Genomic DNA, 15,724 nt, shown 5'->3' on the forward strand with positions numbered 1-15,724 from the left:
TGTGATTTTGCAGATAAAGAGCTCAGACTTTCCATAATGATCTTTGAAACTATTGGCGTTTTGAATCCAAAAGAGGCTCCATCTCCGGGACAATGGTTCAAAGAAAGAGGAGGCGAGTAAAATGTATAAGTATAAAAAGTAGGAGAGGAAATGGTTGGTAGATCTGTATATAGTGATAGGTTTCTCACTTGCATAGTGCATTATTAACCTGAAATCATGTCAACATCGTGCCATAGGGTTGATCCCTTCAAGTTGCATAATTTCCTGGTCTTATTTGTTGTGAGATACTATTTTGTAGTGCCAACACTTAATGGGTTACTTTAGTTAGAACTATTTTTTACTTATCTCTCAGCCCATCAATATCTATCGAATCATTCTTGATATGTTACATTATTATCTTCTTATTGATTTCATCCCATGTCACTTGTAATTTCCAATTAATGAACTTCTTCAAGAAGTAAACTACACTCTTTCTATGATGATGATTATGATTAACATCCATTAAGATCATAATTTATCTTCCTGACCTTAAAAAGAAAAGAGATAACCTAGATTATTTTAGAATATCATTTCTTTTTCAAAATGCATTAGGAAAAGCATTCCAAGATTACCATAGTTTTGATTAATTAGGAGCTTATAAGGTTAGTGTTGTAACAAATATTTTGGAATCGAGTTCTAATTTGGGTGTAGTCACGGCACTCTAGGAAAAAGTTCCTTTCATCTTCAACCCTCTTAGTGTCACAGAGATGATAAATTCTAGCATCACACTATATTTTGAGAAAGTGACTTTCATCTTCAACCTTCTTAGTGTCACAAAGATGATAAATTCTAGCATCACAAGTGCCTTTCATCTTCAAACCTCTTAGTGTCACATAGATGATAAATTATAGCATCACACTATATTTTTAGAAAGTTACTTTCATCTTCAACCCTCTTAGTGTGACAAATATAATAAATTCTAGCATCACAATATATTTTGGGAATAGTTCAATGCCCAACTTCATTGTGGAGCTTATAAAAGTTCATAAATGTTTTATAAATGTTGATTTTCTTGTTTGTACTAGTTAGAATTGAGAATTAACTACCTTCTTAAATATTATCTTAATTTTTATTTTCCAACTCCTTATTGCACCATACACATTTAAAATTAAAATATAACAATATTTTTAATGTCATCTATATAATAGCATATTTCTATATTCTCCAATTATTTAACACAATATCCACTTAATTTGGTAGCAATCAACTTTACAAACACTATACTTTTGTAACAAACCTTGACATCACTCTCCAACATTTTTTTTTTTCCCTTTGGTCTAACTAACAATAATGCATCGACTAATGTACTAAAAATCAATATTTCTACTCCATATGTGTCCCTTTTTTTTCAACATACCATTATAAATCATATTTGTATTATTTTCATGAAACTCAACTCACCTACTTAATCCATATATTACATACCTCAATATTATTATAATTATTTTCACAAACTTGACTCGTGATTTAATATACTAGTTGTATACTTGGCCATTTAATGTCATATGACAAGGTCTGCACACCATTTTACACATGGAGGGCGATGAACTTAATTTGTTTACGGTTTCATGTGAGGTGGCAACCTACTTGCTTCCTCTGGCACTTCTTGTACTTGATAGTTGTGCAATGGATAACACAGACCCAATAATCCACCTACTCGTCACACAATCCCATGTGAGGAGGTATGTGACGGCATGAATCTTCATGGTTACAGTTTCGAGGGTAAATCAATGGTTGTGTATCCTTGGCTCCATACAAACAACTCTAATGTATTAGGGTTAACCCTATCATATTCCTGACCTCATAAGTTCTCTTTTCTGCCCATTTTCCTCTCCCTCTTCCAATTTCAATAGAGCTATTGTTCCTTCACATTTCCAAATGCACATTCATAAACCTATCCCTTTCCAGGGTCTGATTTGAGGTTAATTTCACCATTTCGAAATTGTTTTCCTACTCCATTGCTCGGGCATAGCCCCGGTTCACCGCGGTGTTTGACAGTCATGGGTTCATTACCATTTCCCACCACTTACGAGAGAACTCTGAGAGACGACATGGGGACAATGAAGTGTTGGTGTTCGGCTATGCGTTCACTTACCTAGTTTTAGGTAATTTTCTTGAAATTATCTTTTTTACTCAATTTTACCCTAAAATCTCATATCTTCCACTCTCAGGATCAAATTTCGGTTCGTTTTATTTCTTGTACAGGTGTTGTAGTGACCCAGGGCATCATTTTGCCCAACGACTCCACTACGCTTAAGATTTCCGCTTCCAACACCCAGGTTAGTTTATTGGCTAAGCTTCTCCTGGTTTAAGATTGTTTTTATCTATTTCCCTTATTTTCTTCGAATCTAACTAGTGAATTCTTTCCTTGAATCTAGGTGAGTCGTCATCAACAGACCTCAGCAAGTTTATCCAGGTAAGGGTTCTGGGATTTTTTATTTGCATGCCATAGTTTAGTTTGCTGGAAATTTCTTGCTTGAATGAGTCCACAGTTAATTGATACGTGTTTGTTTGGTCCTCACATGTATGCTTTATACTGGAGTTTGGACTGGAAGATATCTATCGCAACTGGCTCGCTCTGCACTAATTTTCACTTGTATGCTTCTAGGTTGGTTCCTTACTAGTTTCGACCTCCTTCACTCCATGGAGTTTGATTCTTGACATTACAATTTCTCCATTATTGTTCTGCTAAGTGTTTCCCTATATGGAAGGCCTCATAGTATGGTGCTCATGAGGGTTGTTATCACTGTGACTGTATAAATTTTCTAAGGAATACCTCAGGGTACCCTCCAATGTTTGATTCAAATACTTATCTTTTCTATTTAGTCTAAGTTGGACTTCGTTTGGGGGTATCAACCTAAGCAAGATGAGATAATTGTTATGTTCATGCTTATTTAACTGTGCACATAGTTTATAAGACTCTATTTGGACATCTCATAGAGTTTTGTGTTTTGTAAAGCCAAGTTGTAGGCTCACGATTTAGCGGCCATATGTTAACGAACAAATTCTTAAGTTATCCCCTATTTTGGGTCTATTGGTATTCATATGTATTGCAGAGCTCTGTTCTTAAAATGTTTTATGGTTCTATTATTGAAACCCTGAATGGTTATCTTGATGTATCTAGTTCTATACATGAGTGTTTATCGAAGTATATATGTATACATACATTTTTAGTTAATCATATTGACACTTTGTTGTACTACTCAAGCGGATTTTTCTCGTTTAGTATTTTGCATTTGTATACCCTTTATGGAGTAGTTCTTGTCGACCTCCTTAATGATTGACCTTCGTTTAATATTTGAAGTCTGCTAAAATGTTTGCTTCAGCATAGTATATATGATCTTATCCTAGAAATCAGTTGTCATTCATTAAATTTTCTATAGTTAATCTACGTGGTCTGAAGGCATGAAAAGTATTAGCACAACATAAATGCACAGTTCCAGCTTCTGTCTTCTTGCAAGATTGTATGTCATACGTCTATTGATTTACTTAACTTTACTGTAAAATTTCCACTGTCTGCATGCATTTAACTATATAAATTAAATTCGTGAAGGCAAAGTCTTCACCTTTGTTAATTTCGAACTGGTATGCCAATTTGTTAATTTACCCTCTTAATTCACGGAAAATCATACTATATTATTTCACTGGATTAAAATATCCAAATGAATTGCATAAGTCTTGTCATGCATTTGATTTAAGACGTGCACAAGTAAATACACCTAGTTTTTTTCATGCACCGGATTGTGAGTGTTCAATGGAAATACGTAGATGCTTCATGAATTTAGTTCTAAACATGCAAATATAACTACATGCACTACCTAATGCACATAATTAAAAAGCATTCAATATAATGCATAATTTTTTTGTTCCTCGATTTCGATTAATATGATATGCATTGAATCTCTCATGCAAATCACCACAACGTGCATGCATTAATTTAAGATATTCCCCACAGCATGCATGCATTAATTTAATATATTACCTTTGTGTGCAAGGTTTCTGTGCCATAAATCTCAACCTGTTGCGACATGTATATTATTTGTCCCTTAATTTCACTATCGAAGCAGGATTTTGAGAACCTGGCACCCTTTAAGAAGAATTTCTACGAGGAGGTAGAGGACATCGCCTCTATGACTGAAGACGAGGTCAGGGAATATTGCAAGAGACGTGAAATTACAGTCGATGGCCGGGACATTCCCAAGCCCGTCAAAAGTTTTCGTGATGCAGGTTTTCCAGGTATTATTAATATTGATCTCTTCATCATAATTCTTTTTCCATCCATTCCCCCACCACCAAAAAAGGAATGCCTGGGTGAAAAACTAACACTCATTCCCCAAAGAAATGATTTTATGTCTAACAATTTTTTAAGAATTCCCCAAAGATTTTGTCTAACAACTTTTTAAGACAGAATAGAGATAGGGTTTAGAGTTTTGATGAATTTGCGACTTCGGTAATTATACACATTCTCTCCCTTATCTCTTTTATCTTTTTTACTTGACATTATAACATTACATTATCTTATATCTAACCTTTTGTTTTATTTAAATTTTTAAATATTACCACTCATTGTTTTAGGATATTTGAGAGTGGTTCGAACCTCATTGGACTTTAAGATATTTGACAGTGGTTCCAACCTCATTGGACTTGAAGAAAGTAGAATTTCATATCAATTTAGTGCCCTTAACAGTTTTCAAGATTGTGGGTTTTCAGTATTGGGTGTTTTCATTGGATTGCTCAATGATGAATTTGCATGAGATCTATTGTTATTGTTAGGGTTTTATCATTATTATTATTTTTTTATATATATTTTTAGAAATGAGACCCTATGCTAGGAACTTCTATGTCCCAGTCCCCTCAAATTTCCTTGAGAATGGTTCAACATGCCCCTCCATATGTGTCTCTCTTCTCCTACACTCCCATACCAAAAACTTGGTGGAAAATTGGTTCCCAACACATTTCCTTGGGGATATGCTGTTGAAGCTATGAAAGGTTGCCTCCCGTAACTTTAATCTAGCAATACATTTAGCCTCTAATTTTAGAGGTTTTGCAAGAACTTAGTATTTTTGGGACCTGGACTCCTTGAAGCGATTTTGATTATAAGCTTCATCCGCACTTCATCCCTGAATTTTTCAGTTGTGACTTAGTCTTGGCTTCTATTGTGCACCTTTTTCTTTGTGATGGGATTAAATTGTTCAAACTTCCTTGCATGTGGATTTTTTGTGTGTGAAGTTTTCCTGTTTGACTATTTTTGAGATTAATTTTTTACATCACGGCATCCAATTACTCTCTTGCTCTCCTGTCAAAGTGGAGAAAGTTTCAACCATCCTTGTTAGCTAAGCGTTTGTGCCGGAAGGTTAAATTATTCTTCTACTTTGCTCCAGTTTCCTATCTAGATAATAGGCAATGATAGGATGGTAATCTAGATTAATTCTACCATGAATTCTAAGTAGAGATTTCTATTGAAGGTTGACATGATAAAAAGGGTAGTTGTAGTGCTTCTATGCTTTGACCTTGTATTCTTCAGCGAGACTCTGTTGCCCATCCCTGAGAAGGGACTGTTTTGCAAAATCTGTAGATACTTTATTGTATGATATTAATGTGCCAATTTCCTATTCTTTGTAATATTTGTTTAAGATCCTTTCTCACTATGATTGTTTTCATATTTCAAAGCTTTTTAAGGATGTATTTATGATATGAAGTTTGAACCAAGGGAATATAAGGGGTTAAATGTATATGATATGATTCCAAAGGGTAGAATTTATGGGGTTAAATGCCTATGTTATGTGTAAATAATTGTGTTATATGGTTGGCTTAATAAGTAATGGGCCATATGTGCACTGTTTAAATAGGTATATAAAGAAATCATATAATCATTATTGAAGGCATGTGATTTGAATGTATAAATGTATTTGGTATTTGGAGGAGTTTGTCTTATTGCTATCTTAGTTAAAAGTACCCGTCACATGTTAACATGTATGTGTATTGATGATTGATGATTCCTTGAATGCTATGTTGAATTATACATGAATGCAGGATAATTTAGAAACTTGTCTGTTGGCCTTCTTGAATTGGACTTGGTTGCCCTATATTTTATGATTTCTATCCAACCTAAAAATTTGAAATGTGTAAAATAGGATTGTTGAGCAACAGTCAAAGCTCAGGCCTTTCTATATCTATTTTGGATGTTAGATTTTACTGATTATAAAAATTGTGGTTTTAAGACATTTCTAGAATGTAAGAAAAATTATGCTAATTTTTGAATTGCGGGTTTTTTTGTTGTCAGAGTATGTTCTTGACGAGGTTGTAAAGGTGGGCTTTATGGAGCCAACACCTATTCAAGCTCAAGGATGGCCTATGGCTTTGAAAGGGTGGGATTTAATTGGTATTGCTGAGACAGGCTCCAGGAAGACACTGGCATAGCTTTTACCTGCTATTTTTCATGTTAATGCTCAACCTTATTTAGGTTTTTTATTGCGTATTTTAGCTTTAAACTGTCTAGAGCCTTATCTCCTCCTTGGCCCTTTTACTGTGATGTAATTTTTTTTTTTAAAAGTATGATCTCTTGATGGGAGGGAAATGTCTTTTTCCTCCATACCTACCATACATGGCTACATATTAAATGTTGTCGCTTGTTGTCATATATCAGCTCCAGGAGATGGGCCTATTGTCTTGGTGTTAGCACCTACATGTGAGCTTGCTGTCCAGATCCAGCAAGAGGCAACTAAATTTGGGGCATCGTCAAAAATCAAGAATACGTGTATATATGGAGGTGCTCCCAAAGGTCCACAAGTACGAGATCTTTCGAAAGGTAGGTTACTTTGTAGCATCACTCTAAGCCTTTTATGTATTCACAGATCTCGATCGTTTATGTTTTATTGTTTCATTGCCTTCACTGTTTATATGTTCTCAAACCTTTGGATGTCACTCTGAATTGCTAATTTTATTCTTCCCTTGTTTGGATTTAGGGGTTGAGATTGTCATTGCAACTCCGGGTCGGTTAATCGATATGTTGGAGTCACAAAATACAAACTTGCGAAGAGTGACATATCTTGTGTTAGATGAAGTTGATCGTATGCTAGACATGGGTTTTGAACCACAGATAAAAAAAATTGTTTCTCAAGTATGTATCGTTGCCATTTAATATATACTATAGGCTTAGTTACACAGGATAAATTGCACACTTGTAAACTTTTCAATATGACCTGTTTTGTGGCTTTAATATTGATTTTGATTACTTATTGACTCAGATATCAAAGTTGTTTTCATTAGTAGTTAAGAATGCATTATAAAAGACCATAAAAAGTTGATTTTTTTTTTTGTGGTTATATTTTGTTTCTTTTGTTGTTATTATTATTATTTTTTTTCTCTGGTGTTCTCAATTTTTTCCTTTCCTGGTCAAGGAAGAAGGTTGGTATTGAAACCTAAACTGTGGGTTTTGAATATTTGTTTTGGGAGTAGCAATGTCTCATTTTGATTTTGATTATTCACAGTAGAATTCATTAATACAAGTAGTGTCTAGAAATGTAAGTTCACATCCATGGTTTCAAAACAATTGTAACTTTGAACAGCACACACACGCACGTGTATGTATGGACTTTATATTAGTGACTTAATGAAAAGGACCTTGTTGGTGATGGCAGTGAATTATTAGTTACTTAGAACTTTACCATGGGGTATGGACCAACTTTTGTGGATCTTTCTATAATCCATGTTTATCTGCTGGAAAATGTTTAATTAACCTATCTTCCTGCACTATTTCTCCCCTTTGAAATCATAGCTATTTGATGTTTGTTGTAACCAATTCTGAATCTTCCCTGGTATGCAGATCGGTAGACATTATACTGGAGTGCAACTTGGCCAAAGGAAGTCGAGCTTCTTGCTAGTCAATCTCTACATAATCCGTACAAGGTGGTTTCTTTTCTACAAGTCTGCATATAATAAAACTGAGCTCTACTTTTCTTTGGTGGAAAGTGATGGTCTCTGTTATGTTTGCAACTTTATTATTATTGGAGACTATTGGAGGTTTTCCAATTTCTGCTAAAGCTCTATGAATTTTTATGTCTTTCTAGGTAATAATTGGCTCACAAGAACTCAAGGCAAACCATGTTATTGAGCAAATTGTGGAGATTTTTTCTGAACATGAGAAGTATACAAGGTGCAATTTATCCTTCCTAGGTGCAGTTTATAGTATATACTGACTATCGTTATGCCTTTTAGCTGTGCAAATGCACCCATGAATTAAGACATTTCTCTTTCAGGTTAATACATCTCTTAGAGGAGATCATTTATGGTAGCCACTTTCTTATCTTTTTGGAAACTAAAAAAGGCTGTGACCAAGTTACTAGGAAACTTTGTATGGATGGATGGCCAACACTATCAATTCATGGAGATAAAAGCCAAGATGAGAGAGACCGGGTCTTATCATAATTTAAGGCTAGAAAGAGACCTATTAAGACTGTTACCAATGTTGCAGTACGAGGCTTGGGTATGTAGAAATTGATGTATTAAAGAATCGAAAGTTCACTTTTTGTACACTAGAATGTTTACAAGGTTGTTTTTATTACCTATTCATGGTTCATCTCTTTATTTTTTAGAACAAAGGAGGTTGATTATAGGATCAACTATGTAGATTCCAAACTTCTTGCCTTTAGCTCCAGGAGTTGAATTGACATGTTATTGGGGATTAGAACTAAAATTATTTGATATTTTCAGTGGGTTGATCATTACAAGTTGGGTGGATGGGTGCAGAAATAATGCATTGATTGAAATTTAGGGGGTTAATTTTTTCAAGTTGGGGATTCTAGGATGCTAGTGGTTATTCTGAAGTATGGATTGTAGCTTGGCGGTGGTTAAATACAACTCCTATGTTTGATGGTAGGGAACATCGTTGCCGCCGCCATTGCTCTGGTCCAAATTTATGGAGCTGGCTTTCTAGTGCAACCTGATTGGCTTTTGCAGCATGTGACCTTTCTCCCGTACGTGGCAGATTTTGCTGTAGTCTACTGTCAGATGGCAAGCCTTTCTTGGACTGTGTAATAGGAATTGCATTATTGAAGCATGGTTTCTTATTTCATGGTTATTGTTATATGCTTTTGTCTTGCATATGGACATTTCATTAGGGCCATACCAATATCACCCAATTGGATCTACTTGGGAAACATAGAAAGCCAATACTATTAAATCAAGCCTGTAGTCTGAGAGTTCATTTATGCATCAGGTATATTCTTGTCTTGGGTGCAGGGATAGAATATACTACATCTATTGCCAAATATAACATTTTTCTTCTTAGTAAGAGAGAGAGATGACCTATTTTCCATCTGGTGATCGTTATTGGTGCTTCTTTTACTTACAAGATAGAGATGCTTACAGTCCTCTCTTATTCTATATATGCATGTATCAACCATTCACATTGATTATTTTTGGGCGTCAATTATATCCATGTAATTCTTTTCTTCCTCCTGGCATAATGTTTTGGGTATGAACTGTAATTGACAATCTTGTACAAATAAGATCGAGTTATTGAATTGCATTAATTAGTCATGTGTACTTGTACAACTAAGATGATATGCTTAGGCCCTCTTATTATATTTTGATTACAAGTCCAGTTTGATCTTTTGACACATTCTCTGTTCCATCAGAAAATATCGATTTTACGTATTGTTTTAAAATTTCATATCATTAATCATCTCATTTTTTCCACCTATCAGGCCGTCAAATGATAGAGCATAGAAAGAGGCTAGTTGAAGAAAGGTTCACAATAGTTGGTGGTTACCAATACAATGCTGAGGTAGGCTATTATTTAGCAACTAAAGGCATTTGTAACCTTTGAACTAGATCAGTAATGACATGAAGTACACTTGTTGTATTGGTGATAGTCCAAGTTCTTGAAATCATAATGGGTGATCTGATCCTAACCAAGATTTCTACTATAAAGCTTGATATTATATTTTTATATTTGAATCTAGGTTGTATATGTAGATACAGATTCAGTTATGATACAGTTTGGTGTACCAAATATAGAAGAGGCCATGACGCTAGGGAGGGAAGCCTCAGATTATATTAGTGGTACATCACAAAGGTACAATGTCAAGAATTTTAAATATCTGTGAAGCCTCTAGAGTTGTTAATGATGTTTTTGTAGGGATGAATGTTTTAATATCACCTTTATTTTTAAAACTAATCTTCTTTCGACATTCCACTTCCATGAGATCTTTGTAAATATGCACAGGACAAGATGATCAGTTATGATTTTCTTTGGCTTACCTATATCTGTTTGGTGCATCTTTGGCATCTGATCAATGCGTTATTGAACATATGCTTTTATGCAGCCTATTAAACTAGAATTTGAAAAAATATACTACCCATACTTGTTGATCAGCAAGAAAAGATATGCTGGGTTGTTGTGGACAAAGCCAGATGCTTATGACAAAATGGATACTAAAGGTGACAAACCTGATATTTTTGTTTCAAAGACATGCCTTAGTGTTTGTGAAGGCTCAAAATTATCTTATAAAAATAATTTATTTGATGCCTTCTTAATTATTAAATATTCCTGATCTTTTAAATATTCCATATCAACAGGCATTGAAACAATACGAAGGGACAATTGCCTGCTAGTGAAGAACTTGGTTACAGAGTGCCTTCACAAAATACTCATTGATCGTGACATACCTGGTGTAGTGCAGTATGTCAAGAACACTATTTCTGACTTGTTTGTGAATAGAATGGATTTGTCACTTTTGGTGATAACTAAGGTGAGAACAATGAATCCTTCTGCATGTTTATGACCAAATTTGTTTGACCATTTGTTACTTTTGAAATGGATAAAATATGATAGGGGGAAGAGGAGATTTACATTGCGAGCAAGTCACTTATTACATATTCCTAGTTTCAAGTGTTAGAAGTATATGCTATATACCTACTTCGGGACATTTCACATGATTTTATAACTTTTAACTTTACTTAAATTCTCATAAAATCGTGAATTTTTCAAATAGCTCTTTAACTTATCTGCATCCATTTAGATTATTATTCTTTTGATATACATGTAATTACATTAGGCTTTGGAAAATGAACGTAATTTACATTGTATACCGTTTTCTTCATTATATATATATGAATTTGAGATCTTCGTTTTTACAGATTTGAAAGGCTGTCAAGGAGGTCATGACTGCTTAGGTACAGAAGGTGTGCTTCGAGTAAGCCTGGGCTACTTTGTATCCAATTTTAAAATTTATATGCCTTACAAGTTGTTTGGCTTTTAAACACATTGGATACCAGATTCTAATTTCTTGTCATGAGCTTTTTAAGTTTGAAGTGGCATCATGTCTTTCAGAGAAGGTAAATCTGGATTAGTATCAAGGTCTAAATTTTCATGCAGAACTAACCACCCATTGGTTACAAACTAGATTATTTCTGGGGGCTTTAACATGCAAGTGGCCTTGGCAATTTTCAAATGCATAACCATGGCAACATAATTTACATAAAATCATAGCCGCGTATCGATGCCATTTGACTATAACTGGCACATGGGTCTCAGGCACTTCGTGCGATGCCAAGCACGTTATTTTCCCCAACTGTATTGGACCATAGCGATAGGCCTGTGGAGTCTGAACTATTTACCTTAACATCACCTCACATATTTTATTTCGCTATGTTTCTTACAACAGTTGGAACTAAGAAGTTGCATGAATGTCGTGACTCGTGGAATTTAGGATGGTGGCCCTTGAAGAGCCTTATGTGGATTGCTATGATGGTGATCCCCTTTTTTGTTCCATCTGCTTTTATTCAATTCTATGGTGAGTTTACTTAAAATGATTCTTAGCAATCTATTTCAATACCAAATCTAGTTCAAATTACCAATTTTTACTCTGTTTATGCTTAAATTAGATAGGTTTCATGATTTTGTGGCAAATTGCAATTAGACGTCAAAATTGTCCAAACATGGACTTCATAAAATGACATATCATAAACTAACGTATTTGTAACTATTGATGCAGGTGAAGTTGCTAGATTGGTGCCGGGTATGCTTCTCTTCTTTCACATTTTTTGGATACAATGTGCCTTTTAAGTACACAAACAATCTGTTTGGATAAATTAACTTCTGGAGAATCAATTTTACATTTGCTGATTTGTAGAAAACAGTTGATAACAAATCCAGGGGTGGGGTTGGTGATATTTTCACGCAATGTTTCAGTGATATCTAACAGATCCCCCATACAACAATCACCTATGTCATCAAAATGTCTCCCTACATTCTATACTTGGAAGGGATTCAGTCAATATTTACTACTAGCAATGGGAGGAAGAAGTGTCAAGGGAGGCTCTTATACAATTGAAGAGAATCAAAACATGACAATATATAATATATCTGCATTTTTAATCTCATGCTGAGAAAAATTGATTACTGTTTAGCTGCGGCAGAAAAAGATGTTTGCAGGTCATATCCTTTATCAAGGTTATCAGCATATTCTTAAGGGCATTGTTGTTTGCCTGTGCTAACAATCTCTTTGTTGAGTCAGGGTCTGACAAGGACTGGAGATGACTATGCAGTCGAGGCAACACCATGGAAAATTTTAGGGGCTAATGTTCGCCCAGTGGGCTAATTTTCCATGATTTTTCCAAAAAACGATTCGCCAATTTCCATTTTTTATAAAAGATGATTCGCCCAAATTTTAGAATATAAAATTATTTTACCTTAAAAATCGCCAACATTATATAGAGACCATATATAAAATCATTATAAATTTGAATAATTTTGCAAATATATCATTAAAAAATTTATAGTTTGCATATTAGGGATTAGTGAGATTCACCAATGTTTTTAAACTTCAAGAAAATTTTCCATCCTTAAAATTTTCCTTGGGCAGCACACGTGGAACTAGCTGAGCGCATGCGGAAGGTAAATACTGGAAATAACTTCTCAGAACAATTATAATGAATGGTGCAATGCCTTCTGGTTCCATTTCAATCCTATCTCGCTATTTTTATTACTGCAATGCATCTAAAGACTCTTGTAATATTTTTCTTTTTATTGACAATGAGTCCATTGTTGGATTTTTTAAATTGATGTCGTGTTTTAAAGCCAAGCTGCCCCTAGAAGACTCTTGTAATATTTTTCTTTTTATTGAGAGTCGGCTTCTTTATGAAAATTTATCAATATTTAGGTTTATTTATACTCTGGTCGCATGATTCTTCTCTCAAAGAACTATCAATCTTATTCTAAAAATTAGTCCTAATGATGGACCCTCTTTGGGGTGTGAAATGTCGATAGAATGAACATGATATTGTGGATAATCCGGATCAAGCTACTCCAAGAAACAACCACAGAAGCTTAAAATATAACATTGAGTCCATTGTTGGATTTTTTAAATTGATGTCGTGTTTTAAAGCCAAGCTGCCCCTAGTTTACAAAGGGATGCTGCAACTGCTCCAACTGTGGGTGATCGTGTTCCATATGTCATCATAAAGGCTGAAAAAGGTGCCAAGGTAATAAATAACCCCTTCTGTGCTCAGCATAAGTCTTGATATTGCACTAAAAAATGGTTATTTTAAGTATTTTGTTATGTTTTATTTGGAGGCATAATTTACAGAGGGATTATGATATAATGACTAATGTGTTTACTTGGGCTCATGCATATGAGAAATATGAGGATCCAATTTACGTACTGGAGAATAACATCCCTATTGATCCACAATATTATCTGGAGAATCAACTGAGCAAGGTGAAAGACCAAAGCATCATCACTTGCAGTTTATGTTCTTTTTTAAAATTTCACCAGTGTTTCAAATATATCTTGATAGATAGTAATTCTTTCCAACTAAGTGTTTTTGATTAGTGCTTGTTTTTCTCTGTAGCCGCTGTTGAGAACATTTGAACCCATTTTGAAGAATGCAAGCAAGGAGCTTCTTCATGGTAGTCACACACAAGCAGTTTCCATATCAACTCCTTCAAATAGTGGAATTATGAAAATTTCCAAGAAACAACTCAGTTTTATTGGTTGTAAAACACCTATCAGGTATTTAGTTAATACAAGTAGAGGGTGTCCTGCATGTGGTTTCCTTGCTTATAGTAGTGCACAATTGAGAATAACTATTATTTCAATTTGGCGCTTTAGAAAGCTACTGGGGTTCATCTTTTTGATGTGGAAAAATATATGAGGTTGCATGATTCCATGCCTGCTCTCCTTGTAAGAAACTATCTAGCTTTCTTATAATAAGAATGTCTGGTTAGGTTGCTTCATACTTTAATTCATGATGTTGCCTGATTTCATGTTGCCATTGAAACAAACAAGATCAGACACTTTGTTCACATTGCAAAGGAAGAGAAGCAGAATTGTATCAGAAAACAGTTGCAAATGGTAAGCTGGTATTCTAATACCATTACTCTTTATTTGAAGAATTTAAAGTAGGCCTTGTGTCTATTGTTCTCACCTAGATTTTCTATCATATGACACTAATATTTGATCAATGTCAGTGAGGGAATTAGAAATGCTCTTTGGTAAACTATGGACACAATGTCAGCGGTGCAAAGGCTCTCTGCACCAAGATGTTCTTTGCACAAGGTTTTTGAATGCTATATTTCAAGTATTACATTTCATAACATGATTTAAATATGTATATATATATATATATATATATATATATATATATATATATATATATATATATATATAGATATAGATATTTATATATATTTTACAATTACTATCTCTTTTGTACTTACATTGATGTCCTATCCTTATTGCAGTCATGACTGCCCGATATTTTATTGTAGGAAGAAAGCTCAGAAAGACCTAACTGAAGCAGAGGTGCAACTAGAGCGCTGGCAGTTTTGAGGATGCTGCCTTTGTAGCTTGTAAATTTTTGTATTACCAATTATTTTTGTTTTCTTGAATTTTCTCTGGTGTATGTTTCTCTGATTTAATGGACCAGGGAATTTATTTGGTCCCTGCATCAGGATGAGCATGGTTTATTTATTGTACAGTAATTGTCAAGTCCTTGTTATTTAATGTTAACCAGTTCGATATATCTTTTCTCCTTGCAAATGAGATGGAGAAAAAGTCAAAATGGATACATACTTCCCAAGGCACACCCTATAAATGCAATGTGCACGCATATCCCAAATTTTAGGAGAGCACACGCTATAAAACATAGATCTGCAGGCTTACATATGTATATCTAGACATGCATATAGCTGAATGGATGGATGGATGGATAGGTAGATAGAGATGGATACACAGATAGATTGGTAGGAGCAAATCCAAGACAATAGTTTGAGCAGATTTATTTATTTTTAAATAATTTTTGGCAGGAGCAAATCCGAGACAATAGTTTGAGCAGATTTATTTTTTTTTTAAATATTTTTTTTTTATTGTCTGTAGAGAGTCAATAGTTTGAATTATGGACATTTTTTTTTTAAATAATCTTTTATATTCTCTCTAGAGAGGCAATAGTTTGAATTATGGACATTTATTTTTTTTAAAATAATTTTTTATATTGTCTCTAGAGAGACAATAGTTTGAATTATGGACATTTAATTTTTTTTAAATAATTTTTTTATTGTCTCTAGAGAGACAATAGTTTGAATTATGGACATTTATTTTTTTTAAATATTTTTTTATATTGTCTCTAGAGAGACAATAGTTTGAATTATGGAATTGTCTCTAAAAAGACAAAAATGTAA

General features: G+C 34.1%; 1 pseudogene; it reads left to right on the forward strand.

The window, feature by feature from the left end:
• Positions 1–4,067: 4,067 nt before the first annotated feature.
• Positions 4,068–14,876, forward strand: LOC149236399 (DEAD-box ATP-dependent RNA helicase 20-like; annotated as a pseudogene).
• Positions 14,877–15,724: the final 848 nt, after the last annotated feature.

Source organism: Pinus tabuliformis, chromosome 8, assembly GCF_031772625.1.
Source record: "Pinus tabuliformis cultivar Carrire ecotype Pingquan chromosome 8, CPIR1, whole genome shotgun sequence".
In the NCBI taxonomy this organism is placed as follows: Eukaryota; Viridiplantae; Streptophyta; class Pinopsida; order Pinales; family Pinaceae; genus Pinus; species Pinus tabuliformis.